Source organism: Protopterus annectens, chromosome 7.part0 (genome assembly GCF_019279795.1).
Source record: "Protopterus annectens isolate FY-2018-M chromosome 7.part0, PAN1.0, whole genome shotgun sequence".
In the NCBI taxonomy this organism is placed as follows: Eukaryota; Metazoa; Chordata; order Ceratodontiformes; family Protopteridae; genus Protopterus; species Protopterus annectens.
This window is the reverse complement of record NC_056739.1, coordinates 144916679-144933089: the sequence shown is the minus strand read 5'-3', so window position 1 is coordinate 144933089 and position 16411 is coordinate 144916679.

Genomic DNA, 16411 nt, shown 5'->3' with positions numbered 1-16411 from the left:
CTCAGATTTAACATTCTATGTGATCTGCAGCTGCCAGGAAGTCACAGCAATAAAAGATACTTTATGTGAAACCTAGTAATTATCTCTGTCTTAAGACAATAGAAAGAATTTCCAGCTGCAGACATCCTGTCTCCTAACTTGAGATTACACACAGTCATAAAATTCTTTACTTATCAGCTTTCTTCCAGCAGGGTGCACTGTGGTTACATTTTTGAAGCTCAGCACATAACACAGTTTTCTTACGTTTGTGAAACAAGCCTGTGGATCATATTAATATTTACAATGACATAGAATTATTTACAAAATTCTATCTCGCTGGGCTGGCAGCCCCTCAGTTTATCACACCTTTCATCAGAGTTAAATTGTCACCTATCAAAGTCCCTAAATCTTTAATGAAGGTGTGGTTTTATGATTTGAACAGTTATTTTGTAATCACAATTTCTTTCCTGTTTGAACACCTCACCTCATAAGACTTGATAATGTCAGTAAATGTTTAAATGCAGAAAATACGTATTTTGTGATACCTTCTTTGAGTGTTTTGCCATTTTTTAGTTGAAAATAAAATAATGACAAAGAAGGCAAACTGTTCACTTTACTAAAAAAAGGTAGGCTTTTTTAATAATGTAATCAACAGTAGACAACAAAAGATGCAGTGGAAGTGGGATGCACTTAACAACCAGCTGTATGGACTGTGAAATTAAGGGGCATCACACCCAGTAATCCTGGAACTGTAGAGGGTTGTTTCCCTCTGAGTAGGAAATGTGTGGGTTGCAACCATATCATTAGAAAAGACTTAATAGGTAAACTGGCAGGTGGAGTAGCTATCATTTTCTAAACCACACTAAATAACTTTAATTACCTCATAACTATTCCAAACAAAATTAACAATGATGAATAATTAATAACAAAACTCATATTAAATAAACAAAAATCCATCTTCATTGTAGCTGCCTACATCACCCTTCCCCATGCAATGCTAATACAATTGAAAATATCCTAAGTTTTATATTGCTTACCTTCATTCAAGAAACCATTCTGTTCAGTGATGTTAACCTAGATAATCCAAATAACTCCCCCCTCCGCAACATTAACCTCTTCTACCTCATCCAAATAATCAGTGAACCAACTAGAATTGACAAAAGAGCTAGAAAAAAAAATCCATTCTGAACTGCATACTTTCAGCCCTCCTAGGCAGTCTCCATCACACTAGGTAGAGCTTTCCTAGGCAGTCTCCATCACACTAGGTAGAGCTTTCCTAGGCAGTCTCCATCAGACTATGTGGAGCTTTCCTAGGCAGTCTCCATCAGACTAGGTGGAGTTTTCCTAGGCAGTCTCCATCAAACTATGTAGAGCTTTCTTAAGCAGTCTCCATCAGACTAGGTAGAGCTTTCCTTGGCAGTCTCCATCAAACTATGTAGAGCTTTCCTAGGCAGTCTCCATCAGACTAGGTAGAGCTTTCTTAGGCAGTCTCCATCAGACTAGGTAGAGCTTTCCTAGGCAGTCTCCATCACACTAGGTAGAGCTTTCCTAGGCAGTCTCCATCACACTATGTAGAGCTTTCCTAGGCAGTCTCCATCAGAGTAGGTAGAGCTCCATCAGGCTAGGTAGAGCTTTCCTAGGCAGTCTCCATCACAGTAGGTAGAGCTTTCCTAGGCACTCTCCATCACAGTAGGTAGAGCTTTCCTAGGCAGTCTCCATCACACTAGGTAGAGATTTCCTAGGCAGTCTCCATCACACTAGGTAGAGCTTTCCTAGGCAGTCTCCATCAGATTAGGTAGAGCTTTCCTAGGCAGTCTTCATCAGATTCGGTTAGCTTTCCTAGGCAGTCTCCATCAGACTAGGTAGAGCTTTCCTAGGCAGTCTCCATCAGAGTAGGTAGAGCTTTCCTAGGCAGTCTCCATCAGACTAGATAGAGCTTTCCTAGGCAGTCTCCATCAGACTAGATAGAGCTTTCCTAGGCAGTTTCCGTGATCACTACTGCACTTACATCCACAGAGATTATCACAAGCCCCCAAACCATTTGTTTAACTGTGCAGGAAACCTAACAAACTCTGATAATGCCTTCTTCAGTGACGCACTTAAACAGTGTAACTGGCAACCCCTCAAATACCTGCCACTAGACAAAGTTATCTCTTACTTCAATAACTCTTTTCTTACCTTACTAAACCAGCAAGCCCCAAGAAAACGTGAGAGTAAAAGTAACCATGGTCCCCTGGCTAACCCATTAAATTGAACTACTGATAAAAAAATCAGGACAGAGCCTGGAAACTAAGGCAGAAAAAAGTAAACAAATCTAGAAACATGTCACTTGAAGATAAACAAAATTTCTTTTCCACTAACTAGGTCATACATACAAAAAATGCCAGGCAGTTTTGGCAAAACTTATTTTTTTTAAACCAGGTAGATACCCCATTTCAAATTCCTTTCTATCTGACCCTAACAAAGACATAGCTGTCAAATTCATTAAGTACTTCATATCTTGTACCAAACCTGCCATCAGTAATCCAAGCCCACCATCCCTACCCCAAAAACTACAACTCCACACCTCAGCTCACCTTAAAAAACAGACCAAACTAGAGCCATCAAAAAATACATTCAGAAACCGAAACCCAAAACACTGACACCTGACAACCTGCCAGAAGAATACAACAGCATAGTATAAGTTATCAAGTATCCATAACAGAAAGATACATCCCTTCCTTATGGAAAGCATTGTTCATAATCCCACTTCACAAAGCAGTCCTTCCAGCACTCTTCAAAGTACTCAAAAAACATTTCCTTTGAGAACTTCTAACATTTCTACTTGAAAACCAACTGCTCTCTCCAACCCTGTATAGTTTTGTAGCCTTGCACAGCACTGAAGCAGACCTATTACATTTCCTTGATACTGTTAATCAAAGCAGAAATGCAGGCCTTATCAGCTCCACTCTATTCCTTGACATGTTGGGAGCTTTCATTAGTTTCACACCAACCTCTACATTTATTTTATTTTATTTTACATTTGTTGACCAGGCTAGTCCAACTGGATATATGTCCATTTTCAGTAGAGGCCCGAGGAGTTAAGCTCCAAATGCTAGGACAATGCAATTAACACAACTTCTTAGGATACATGAGATAGATTATAACAGGTTATCACCATAAAATTTACAGCTCAGAAAACAGGCATAATAAAGGATGCAAGTACAATCTATAGTTTACAATGCAAAAATACAGGCATAATAAAGGAATACAAATACAATCAAGGTATTCAAGAGATAATTAGTAACATAGTTTAATAAGGAAGGAGTTGCTTTTAATGCGTTAATGGGTTTGGAAGATCAGAGTATATAAAAGACAGACTAGTCAGGTTTAGAGCATGGGCATAACCAGTGAGTTTTGAGGAATACTTTCAATTTGTTTTTGAAACAGGCTAGTGAAGGAAGTGTGGAGAGTTCATTTGGAAGGAGGTTCCAGGCTTTTCCAATTATATTAGAAAAAAGGGAGTCACCAGCTTTATTGTTTGTTTTAGTTGTGTGTACTAGAAGTTTCTGGGAAGACCTTAAGGATTCCAGGTTTTTATAAGGAGTGATTAGTGTGGAAAGAATAGGTATTTTGGATGGTTTGTAAAGAATGTTGTGGGCTATAGTTAGCTGATGAAATTTAATTAGATTTTGTAGTTCAAGCCATCCTAGCTGCTTTAAATTAAGGCAGTGATGGGTTCTAAATGGGTTGCCTGTTGCAAATCTGGCAATATTATTGTAGGACATTTCCAATTTGTTAAGGTTATTTTTTGATAGGTTAGTAAAAATAGGTGAGGCATAGAGAAGGGAAGCGATAAGATGAGTGTGTGCTATTGTGGTTCGAGCCGAAGGTAGGAGAAAGGATTTTATCCTATAGAGAGAGCCTAGCTTTTTGTTGACAGTTTTTATGGTATTGTTAATATGGATATCAAAGTTCAGATTATTGTCAATGGTGACTCCTAATAGTTTGGTGGTTGGTTCAGGGGATTTAATGGTTTTATTGGTAGAGTTAACTGAGAAATCTAATGGGGGGATTTCTTAGTCGGAGAGAAAAGAAGGAGTTTAGTCTTTTTAGGATTTAGGAGAAGGCATCTATGTGTGAACCATTGCTCAACTGTGTTAAATACTTGTTGAGTAAGATAGAGAAGTTCAGAGGAGGAGGGAGCTGAGCATATCACTGTAGAGTCATCCGCATATTGTATGCATGTAGCTTGGGGGATGGCAAGGTGGAGGTCATTGATGAATATGGAAAAAAGTAGAGGTCCAAGGATGGACCCTTGTGGGACTCCGAGGTTGACAGGCAGGTGAGTAGAGAGAGAGACTTGTGCCATAGTACGGCCTGTTGTCTTTTATCCAGGTAAGACTGGAACCATTTTATGGAGGATGTATCTAGTGACAAGGATTTCACTATAGTGATGAGAATTTGGTGATTTACCATGTCAAAACCTTTAGACAGGTCAATGTATAGGGCTGAAGAGAGTTTAAGGTTGCAGTTGTTGTTGATACAGTCTGTGAAGGAAACAAGGGCAGTAGTAGTGCTATGTGAAGGTCTGAAACCATGTTGACAGTTGGCTAGTAGGTTATTTTGTATTAGATGGTCAAGCAATTGTTTGTGGATACATTTTTCCATGATCTTTGCTAGAGGTGAGAGGAGGGCAATGCGGCGGTAATTGGAGAGTTCAGTGGATTGTCCTCCTTTGTGGAGGGGGATAATATAGGAAATTTTCCATAAACTGGGGATATAACTTTCAGTAATAGTTCTGTTGATCAGAATAGAAATGGGATAGGCAGTAGCTTTGGCGGATTGTTGTAGGAATTCAGAAGGTAGTTGGTCTGCTGGGGGGGAGCATGGTTTCAGTTTCTGTAGAAGGGTTAGAATATATGATGTTGGAATGGGTTGAAAACGAAAAGTAGGGGGTGAGGTTGATTCTTTCAAAGGTGGACTCCATCTTGGTGGTCTCATACCTTCCACTATTAAATGATTCCTACTCCACCTTTCCCCAAGTCTCAGCAGGGCTCCCCAGTACTTTTCAATGTCTTCATTAACAACATGCACAAAGAATCAAAACCTGCCACCCCCATTCTATATGCAGTTAACTCTATACTGTCAGCTTAGCTACCAGTCTATCCACTTTAGAAACATCATACAAGATGCTTTCACCTCTGTGAAAAACTGGCCAAAAAACTCAACTGCTTTTTAACCTCCCCAAGAAATCAAGCCACTTTTATTCCTTTAGTGAAATGTAAATGAAACTACCACTACTCTCGATATTCTGTCCTCAGGCAACACAGACATTGTCACCATTGGTAACAAGTTAAAAGGCTGATCTTCACATAAACTCTGCAGCCAAAAAAACTCACATAAAGCTTGGTTCTAAGTGATCAGAGTAAGAAAAAAGCAGCCACTTCCCTCCTACCCTCCTTGTCTGCCTCACAGATATATACAAATGTCAACTCTTCCACTAAGCATAAACCGGAGCAGTGTTACAATAACATTAGTGAATTTGTGTGCGGCCTGCCAACCTGTATGTGGGAAGGTACCCCGTTAATGTTTATAAGTGCAACACATATTACCCTAACATAACATCAGGTTAGGATATATTAATTTTATTTGAGCCATGGTTTATTAAAAAGTTTACAGAGTTTTTTTTTTTTTTTTTTTTTTTTTATTATTAAAAAACCCTCCCCAAATATGTAAATGTAGACTAATGGAAAAATGCATCATGACGTAGCACTTTACTTATCAAATATCGCGATGCATATATTAACATCAGAAAATCACTTTAATGATGTTAGCTCTTGTAATGCACTTGGTTTCCTGGCAATTATTGCATGTAAGTTTGAAAATGTTAGAGTGGTATATCCACTTCAAGGTGGATTAATGACAGGATGGCCATTGTAAATCGCCAAACTTTCAGTTGAAAACAACTGTAGCTACCTGATTTTTCAGGGAGGCAAAGGTAAAAGTTATGAAAAATGTATATTTTTACATCAGACCTAAAAATGTTTCTATAGAAAACTGTTGTGTCTTTTTACTTACTGTTGCATAAAGATGACATATGAAGTTTCACTAGTACTGAAGATGCAATTGATTCTTTAAGCACAATCTAAGGATATTTTATAGAAAAATATGCCGGTATAATTTACCCGAGAATATGTTAGACCATGTGGGGATGTAGCACTTTGTAGTCCAGGATCAGAGGTAATTATAAGCAGCCAGTTACCCAGGGAGGATCTTGAACATCTTCAGTAGTATGAGGTAATGAGACTTTAAAAGTATGGTGGGTAGTAAAGGGGTTAATATGATTAAAAAGAAAAACAGGGACGAGTTGTATCAGTGAAACTTAGATGGGAATGTGCAACAAGTTATTTATAAGGCGTGAACTGACCTATACATTTTTACATGCGAGTAAAAAATGTTCATGTTTGGACACAGCAGCAAGTAATACTTAAGCAAACCAAAACTTTAGCCTTACTGCTTTGTTTCTTGTTTTTTTACCTGGACCTTCGTGTGAACTCCATGCTCTATTCAGCTGGCTAATTCTACACAAATATAGTTAGATGTGGGATGGCTGAAGTGTACTGAGCAATAAAACTATTGATACTGTGGGTGTTCCAGTTGCAGCATCAGAAATTAGTGTTTTATGAGAATAACTGATGGGAGAGAGAGAAAACTGGGTGTACCTTCATATTGTCGGAAATTACAATATCGATCGCACATTTGGATGAACCAAATGCACAAATTTCAAACTTCGACACTCTCAGAAGTTCAAAAATCAGCAAATCGAACAGCTGATTCTCTGATTTTCAAACTAAAATGTCAAAGACACATCATAATGCAGGGGGCAAGCCCCTATGTGGGGGGCTGTGCCCCTCACACACCCCTACTTTAATATACTAACTCTGAGATCGCACTACAGTAGGGAAAGGGCTCATTTCCTGATCCCTGCTATAGTGCTATCTGCCCCCACAATGCCGAATCTGCAATGAGTGAATGCCAATGTGCATTTGCCCATTGCACATTTGGACAACTTTATTTCGAGGTTTTGCCACTTTGAAAACCTCCTTTCACACAAAGTGGATTCGCACGAGTGCATAACACACTTATGAAGGTAAACCGAAAATTGTGACATCATTATGTATTAATGAGAAAATCTTGCTGTGATCCGACAGTCTTAGTTCAAGTAGCAGTTTGATTGGTGGTGGGGTCGGTGGGGGGGGGCTAAGCAGCCAATACCAGCTTGTTCTTGTGGAGGGAGTGAAAATGGTGATTCTTGTCACCAGGAATATTTTACAGCCAGTAAGTGGAGGCTTGTTAGCGGTAGTGATGCAGCAGAGATTGAGGACCTAGGCTTGGTGCTACCAGGCTGGTGATGGTAGCCCTTCATGAGCATATTGGTAGGAACATGTACATGGTGGTGGTGAAGGGAATAATAGGCCCTTGTATTGATGGGGGTGCTTACATCAGTTACTGGGGAGCGGTTAGACCCTTTATCTGGAGTGCTGTAGGAATTGGAGAGGAGGAGTGCACTGTTGCTGTATGGCCTGGGGGCATTTAGGATCCATTCTGAAACATGGATGGCCATGACCAAGATGGAGCTATCCGGACTTTACATAGTTGATGTGTGCACTCGAGTCACTGCAAGACCCTACTGTCCTTGCTCGCATTTATGCATAGCTTTCAACTTTAGCTCATTATGAGGAGTGTTCCATATTTTGAGTCTTAAAAACATTGAAAGGGTCTTACACAGTAATTTTTATTTTTTTATAAATTTCTGTGGTGGATAATACTTAATCATTTTATAGGTTCATGTATTCGTACTAAGCTTACTGCCAGAAGATGCCATCAAGAAGCTCAACCACATTGCTCAGTACTGGTGGGAAACTAATACTGTCCCCCATTAAGGAGATGTTCTCCACATATCTCTACTGATAATTTAAGATCACCTGTCTAGTTATCCAGACTGGTATTAAAGGTTACCAGGGAAGTACTGTTTGATAGGACAGGTTCCTCACCCAGAGACTGCCCATGCTCTGGAATAGACTTTCCATACATGTCAAGCAGAGCACCTCACTGACCCTCTTCAAGAGAAATTTTGATGAGTGGTTGGGTAATAGAAAGTTCACCCCGGGGATCTCTCCAGTGACTCTACTTGACAGAGGTACTGGGAACTAACGTCAGGCAGCACGATGCCAGGGCACTTCTATTGGCTAGGCTTGTAAAGGCTCCAGGGCCATTAGCCTAGTACACACGTATGAACCTGTGATAGGTAAAGGTAGCCTGTTCAAATGAGGATATGTTGGGCTAGGTCTGTGTCTTGCCATCTGGTAGTGTTGATGTGGTAGTGTAGGTGTTGGTCTCTAGACTGGGTGTTTGCTTTAACAGTTGTTCTGTTTAGGCGAAGGAGTTCAGAAAGTGCCGTGTTGTTCATAGCATGGAAAGCTACACAGAGACCACTTCTCAGGAGTCTGTGTGACACTGAGTAGACAGATCTTTCAGGCTATAGTAGTTGCTAGTGTGCTGAGATATGAGATTATTTTTGGTGAGGAAACATTAGGTCTCAAAGGTCTGAAGTTGGTTTAGGTGTTTGGGTGAGGTACTTCCCATGTTTGGTGAAATAAATTAATTTAGCAGAATATTTTGGGAGTATGTAGAAGGAGTTATTAACCATGCTATAAGCTTCATAGTTGAAGTTGTAAATAATTTTTAGTAGGTGTTCTGCATTTCACCCATTTCTTATGCCTTACGAGCAGTTGTGTTACACATTTTAGAGACTGAAAGGTGAGAGCTATACCTGCATGTCCACCAAAAGTACGATTACCAGCTTGGTAGTGTTTTAGATTCTTACCATTTGTCCAGCACTATGTCAGCGTTGTCTTTGCAACACTTCTGCAGACATCTGCACTATGGTTCTTGTCTTAGTGTACTTTGGGCTCCTATTTATTGGGAAAAGAATAAAGCTAAGACCTGTGGAAGAGAGTTGATGGTTGGCAGTCATAGAGTGAAAAAGCACATAGGAAACAAAAAGCAGAAGAATGTACCATAGTGAATGTATGAATTTTGGCCATGTAGCAAGTCTCTGAATGTATTCTTCCTGATTAGTAGCCGTATGATTGGTGGGAAGCTATTGAAGTAACATTCCATTTGTTAGTGACATTTCATGTTGATACACATGACAGTGAAGGGATTAAATGGAGTGTGCGGTTTACTTAGTTTGAGAGAGGAAGAAAAGGCCAGGTAACAACCGAGGAACTGTGCAGAGCACCATGCAAAATATTAACTGCTCTCTGTATAAATAATGCTTCCAGACATTCCCTGTATCTTTTAAATGACAGGATGTACATGCAATTTATATTGACTTTAGAGATAATTTAAAATTTATGATGCTCCTTTGTTTCCCAAAGCAGGCTTTCGGTGCTGTTTTTAATTACTTTGCATGTGTTTGGCTAAGCATTCCATCAATAGCTCTCTTTAATAAAGTAAAGGAACTGTAGCTCTGTAGCCTGACTGCCGGAATCGTGTGTGTCAGCCCCGGGATGAGCTAGGCAGTGATTAGGTACACAGGCTAATGGACCACCCTTTGGTCACATGCCATATAACCTGTAATGGAAACTTGTTAACCTAAGCTGCAGGATGTTCCCGTTACTTGGAAATGAGCAAAAATATAACTGCTTTTTCACTTTACTCTATGAGATGACAGACTTCTCTGATTTGACAACATTACTATTAATTCTGCCTTGGCTCAGTAAATATCATTTGTGATGCTTTTTTTCCCCTTCTGTGTGCATTTTTTCCTCAGAAGTTTCCAGCTGTAAGACATCAGTATAGTGTGTATGCTTCTGCAGAATTGCAACTTCAGTAATAAGCTTTCCTAAAACTCAGTGCTGTGTTGTGAAAGTGCATTGTCTGGGCTATGTGGACTGCCATTTTTGATTTAATACATTAAGTGACCTTGCCAGTCATAATGTGTATATGATGTAGATGTTAACTATGTGACAGAAGGTAACCTAAGTGTGTGTGCAACTAAAGATGAAGCTTGCTGTATCTTTGGAGATACCTGGCTGCCCACTCTATTCCGTTGAGACAGGTTTGTTCATGGCCTACATCACTGCATGAAGTTCTAACAGTATGCAATAAACATCCTCTTCATCTTTGTCTTGGGGAGGGGAAGGTCAAAGAAAATTAACTGTGACTACTTGCGTGGGTACATTATGGAAAGGTCTCTTAATGCAGCTCAGATGCAAATTTTGGATCCATTGTACTTAATGATTTGTCACACTTTGAGTTCAAACAGAACTGCAGTAAAACAATAAACCTAGTTTGCATGCATGCATCTTTTAGTCTTTGAAGTCGCATCTTTTTAGGAATTGCGGTTTAATTTTCAAAGTGTTGGGAATCGCATAGCTAAGTCTGTTATTTCCAGTAATTAACCTATATTGCAACCATATAAGGTCAGTGCTGAGATTCTTAAGGGCCCTGAAGGAAGTCCTCTCTCTCGATCTCTCTCTCTCTCTCTCTCTCTCTCTCTCTCTCTCAATCTCTCCCTCTCTCTAAATGTCACCAGCTGAAAATATATATATACACACACACACACACACACACACACACACACACACACACACACACACACACACACACACACAGTGTGATAAAGGGAAAACGTCTGCTCACTGAATTGTTATACACTGTCCAGAGAATACAGTCTGCTTTTTTGTTTGTGGTAATATTGCTAGTTTTAGTAGGAGTGGTTATGTGGATTTCTTCTTATTCTCCCTTTTACTCCTCTAACAAAATGTTGTAATACATAACTGACATTGCTCACTTGACATAAAATGCCATACCATAGCAAAAAGAATACTCCTGTACCACAAACATTGATGTTATCTAAACAATGAAATAAGCATTTTTTGCAGGGACCCCCCCCCCTTTAACTCTACTCTCACATGACTACAGGTTAAGACCAGTGGAGCATACTCCTTCACATTCTTTATCTGAAGCTTTCTTCTGCTGAAGTCTTAAGTAATCAAACTTTACTTGTAGTCCGAAATTAAAAATCCAATCAAACCATCCACCATTCCCACACACCAAAAGCCTTAAACTCTACATTACAATTAATACCACCACCATCAAACTGCTAAAAACAACAGAGAGCATTGCTGCAAGTCATGGGTTTGATATTTGCAGCATATTACCACTCCCGGTCAACAAATATAAATAAATAAATAAATATTAGAAAGGGTGCCTATCAGACTTTTGAATGTGAAGTCCAGAACACTGCAATTGTAAACTGAGTGGATTTGCCATGGAAATATCAAATGTAGGTATTGCTAGTGTGAGTCTGCATGTGTGTTAAGTTGTTGGGTGATGTGTTGGTGTGTGTGTGATGCTCCCTGTTAGGGTTACAGGGCTCCCTTCATTATCCTTATGTAGGTACTCTAGCTTCAGCCTTAACCATAATCCTAACAGTAACCCCATCTTCAACTGTAACACAAAGCATATTGCGTGCTATTTGTTGTCTTTAAGTTGATGTTTGTAATTTAGGTGACGTATGATATTTATTCTTGTTTTTGTTTTCAGTGTAATTTCATTTGGTAAAAAGTCAGGGGCACTCCATAGTAAATGCATTGTAACACATTGCATCTGAGCAATGAATATTATTCTAGATGTCTCTTTGCAATGACATGAAGTGCATGTAAACAGAATAGCTCAGAAATAATTATAATGTCCAAGAAAATGTTATCCGTAGCAAAACAGACAGCTTATTTGAAAGGTACTGCAGAAAACGTGTGTTTAGTAGGGATAACCATGTCTTTTCTTGTGCATTTAATCCCATTGGGGCAAATCTTAATAGAATCTGGGACAAATCCAAACGTAATCAGAGACCTATTTAAAATAATTAATTTGAGACATTTGCTGGAATCTATGGACATCTTGAGCCGTTTGCTAACTGGAATACTGGAATGTTCCATGATGGTGCTGTGGGGTGTGCAGTTCATCATTCCGTTTTTTTTGTTATTACTCTTTGTAGGACACTGATGACAGTGGTGTCTGTGCAACATCCTTTCTTAATTGCATTTAAAATGTTGGCGTGATGTTCCATTGTCAGTGTCCCACATACCCCTTCAGTTCATTGGATGCCAGGCACATCCCACACTAAGTGATAGTGTAAGGTTTTTACTTTTTCTTTCTTGGTGTGACCATGAATCTTTATCAGTCTACAGCATCAGAGCTGGAACAAATTTCTTTGGTACCCATTTAGTTACAGCCTGCTTAATTTATATTCTTTTCATCTTTATTTCTTCTGTTCTCAGCTACACTTTTCAAGTTACTCTGCACTGTGATGTTGTCATTAATGTCACTTTCAGTGTCTGTCCTTTTCAGTTAGAGGATTTTCTTCATCTGTCTGTTTATAGACTGGTAGGATGGGTCTGCATTTTCACTTCCTTGCCTGTACTATTTGTAGTTGTGTTGGTTTAACCCAGTGTTGCATTGCTCAGTTCGGGTGAATTGTAACCCCCTCCACATTTTCCTATTTTCTGTATTGTAAAAATTTAAAGAAAAATCTAGCCAAGCTAGATTTTCCACTGTGTGATTCCTTAAAACCTCTTGTATTAGAGATAACATGTGATATATGCAAATGACCCCGTAAGGACATCAAATTTCAGCTATATGGCAGTTCTGAATGCCCATGACTGTTACGGACATATTCAGGCCAGTAAAGCCAGACCCCACTAGCTGTGGGCATGCATGTTTCAGCCTTTTTATGGCCTTGTCAGCACAGCATAAGTAGACTGTTTGGCTAACCTCTAGAAACAGAAGGTTGTCGTACCCAGCTGATGTAGAGCTCTCAAGCAGCTGTCCTACAGCCCCTTTCATTAGGGCTGTTACTTCTATTCACCTCTGGCCACTTTCATATCCTCTAGTTTGCACTAGAACCTCCGCTGTTTATGCTGTCTAAAGACTCATTTCACTGTGTGGCCATCCTCTACCGTAGACCATTTTTTGTTACCAAGGCATGCACTTGTTTACTTTGTAGCCTGAGAATGCATGCATTCCCCTGTAGCTGCAGCCATTTCACTACCCTTGTTGTTCTGTTCCTTCAAGCTTTCCTGTAGTCTTTGTACATCCCCTTACCTTTATCAGGTCATCAGGGCACGGTTATCGTAGTGTGGCCCCTGAACCTTAAAAAATGCCACCTTGTTATGTTGTGGTGGAAACACAAACATCTGTCCCATAAACAGTTAACTAGTGTTGCTCAAGTGTAGACCTGCTCACCAGATATACTCAGTAGCTGGTAGATGGAGTGCACCCTTCCACTTACCCAGATTCCTGCAGCTGTGCCAAGCCTAATGCTTTCCTTCTGGAAGGAGCATATATTTACTAGTTGTAACCCTCCACAACAGAGTTCCAAGTGACATCTTCTTTTTCATTCCTACTATATGGTACCTACATCCCCCACCCCTCAGCAGTGACCTTAGGCTAACTAATATTATATGTCTGCAAAGCCTTGTCCGTGGGACTGCTGTCTGATATCCATGTGGGTGCTGTGCATACCTACATCCCCCACCCCTCAGCAGTGCCCTTAAGCTAACTAATATTATATGTCTGCAAAGCCGTGTCCGTGGGACTGCTGTCTGATATCCATGTGGATGCTGTGCATACCTACATCCCCCACTCCTCAGCAGTGCCCTTAAGCTAACTAATGTCTGCAAAGCCGTGTCCGTGGGACTGCTGTCTGATATCTATGTGGATGCTGTACATACCTACATCCCCCACCCCTCAGCAGTGCCCTTAAGCTAACTAATGTCTGCAAAGCCGTGTCCATGGGACTGCTGTCTGATGTCCATGTGGGTGCTGTCAGGAGGTCACTTTGCTTTCCTTTGTAGTACCTTCCTCTCTCTTTACAATTGTAGAAGGATTACAGATCCCTCATTTAACCCCTGCTAAGAGGTTACATGTCTGTATTTGTGAAAGTATTCATCTGTGTCATGTTGAAGAGTGTTTTAGGTAGGAGTAAAATGCAGATAGAGTATTACATCCAAAATGCTCTGCATTACTCCGTAAAGTTGGACTTGGCTAAGAGTGGTACACTTGTGTAAATTGTCTTGCGTATAAGCAAGTTATGTAGGACACTGTAATGGTCCCCTCAAATCTCATTTTGTCAAGAGTCTGTGGATTGAATGTGAACTATTAATTAATTAAAATATCAACAATGCTATCTACAAGTGCAACACACCACAATGAAATTTACAAACCCCAAACTCTGAGACTGAACAACCTTGGAGTACAAATAAGTTTATTTCAGTTAAAATGCTCCTTGTCCATTTAGTCTTTGTTATGCAAACCTTTGAATTGGGGTATAAATGTATCTAGTGTCTGGTTTCATCAAAACAACTATACATTTGTAAAAGTCATAAGATTAAGCTCAAACAAAAGTCCTCAAGTTATACAGCAGTGCAGACAAGCTATCTTCACTAATTGCAGGGTTGCATTACCCACTAGTTACTGCTGTAGCGTTTTGCTGCAACATAAAGGATGCGTCGGGTATCAACAAAATGAGACCCATTAAATAATAACTTTCCCCAAAGATTGTAATAAATCAGTACCATAACAGCATAAGTAGGCTGTAAAGTAACAGCACATGTCCTTCTATTCCCATGTTGCAGTATTAATAATGCAGGATTTCTAGCCCTCAGGGGACCTGATGTCAGCTCCTATACAAAAGCTTAAGCCTGGCTGCCATAGGTGCGTGGGACGTCACACATGCGGCCATAAACCTTGGAGTATAAATGTGATGTTGGCACACACAGACCTCAGAACTTTTCGGCCGCAGATGATGATTACTTTGTGCACTTCGCTCCTACGTCTGAAGACATCTAAACATAAGTACCCCGTTGAGGTTTTTGCCTTTTTGTACTTTCTTAAGCTTTAGCTTGGATGCTGAAGTTGTTTTTCTCTAGCCGATGTCGGAAAAAAAGAGTAAATGTAGTTGCGGGCGCCAGATTCCGCACAAAGACTCCCATGACCGCTGTGTCTTTTGCTTAGGTAAAGAGCATGACCATAAGGCCTGCTCTATTTGCCAGTCCTTCATATCCAAGGCCTTGCGCAACCATCTGTCTGCGTTAAATCTATTTCTAGAAAACCAAAGGCTTAAATGCCCCACGGTTAGTATGGATCCCGAGTTGGCCTCCCAAGTCGAATAACCGCGGAAGAAGGCCAAGGTTTGTTTGCCTTCTCCAGATGCCGCTCCACCTTTGGATGTCCCGCCGACTTCCGTTCTAGGGGGCCGAGGGACACCCCATTACTCCGGTTCAAACGGCTCCTCTAGAAGAGGCCGTGTCAGTATCCATGGACAGCACATCAGCGGCGTTGACTCAGATGTCAGTCATAACCGACGTCAAGGGGGGAACCATCACTAGACCGGCCAACTGAAACCTCTCCTACACCAGCACAGGCGTCTGTTTCTTTCCCACCCAGATGCACACTCCTTCTAAAAGGAAGCAAAAAACTAAATACTTGAGCCCATCACCTCCGGCAGCCCCAGACTGGGAGTCCTTCATTTCCTCCTTGATGCAGGCCTTTATAGCTCTTAGGCCTACAGGCCCTACTCCCACCAACATCCCTGTACTGAGTCCTAGGCCGGCTTCTGCCTCCTCCCTGCCTTTAGCATCTACTCAGCAAACTGTTACCCAGGATGACCCAGAACAGGATTATTCCTCCTCTGAGGAATCTGTCTGCTATGTTTCATAGATTGCCTCTCCTATAGACTATTATTCATCTGAAGAGGACTCTATTGAAGGGGTCTCCGCATCTGAGGACTTATCATTTGGGGAGACTTATCTCAAAAATGAAAGAGTAGTTCATATGGGATACTTCTTTAGTCTCTGAAACCCAGAAAAGATACTTTGAGCTTCTACAGCTTGACTCCCCTTCACCTTTAGCCATCCCTCCAGTACTCCCAACTTTGTTGGATGCCTTCACTTCGCCCCTAAGAGGCCAGATAGGTTTTACAAAAGTCCCTGATGACTACAAGTTCCTCATTAAACAACCTTTGGCTGACCCAGCTGTTACTGCAGTATCCCCAGACAGTCTAGGCAGTTGCCTTCTGCTTCCCAACTGTCATCTGATAAAGACAGCAAGACCATGGACAGGATGGGAAAAAAGGTGTGCACCTCTGTTACCCTGGCCTTCACAGCTATAAACTACCAAACCCACATGGTGAAGTATGCCCTAGACCTAGTCTCTCAGGCCTCCACCTTGTTGGCTACCACCCCAGACTGTCTAGCCAAATCTGACATTTCCTCCAAATTTTTAATGGCCACCCAAGTAGCCAGACACTCTATCCACTGCAGCTGTGATGCTGCAGAAGCAGTTGCCAGATCTGTTGCCACTGCTTCCAGCTTCCGCAGAT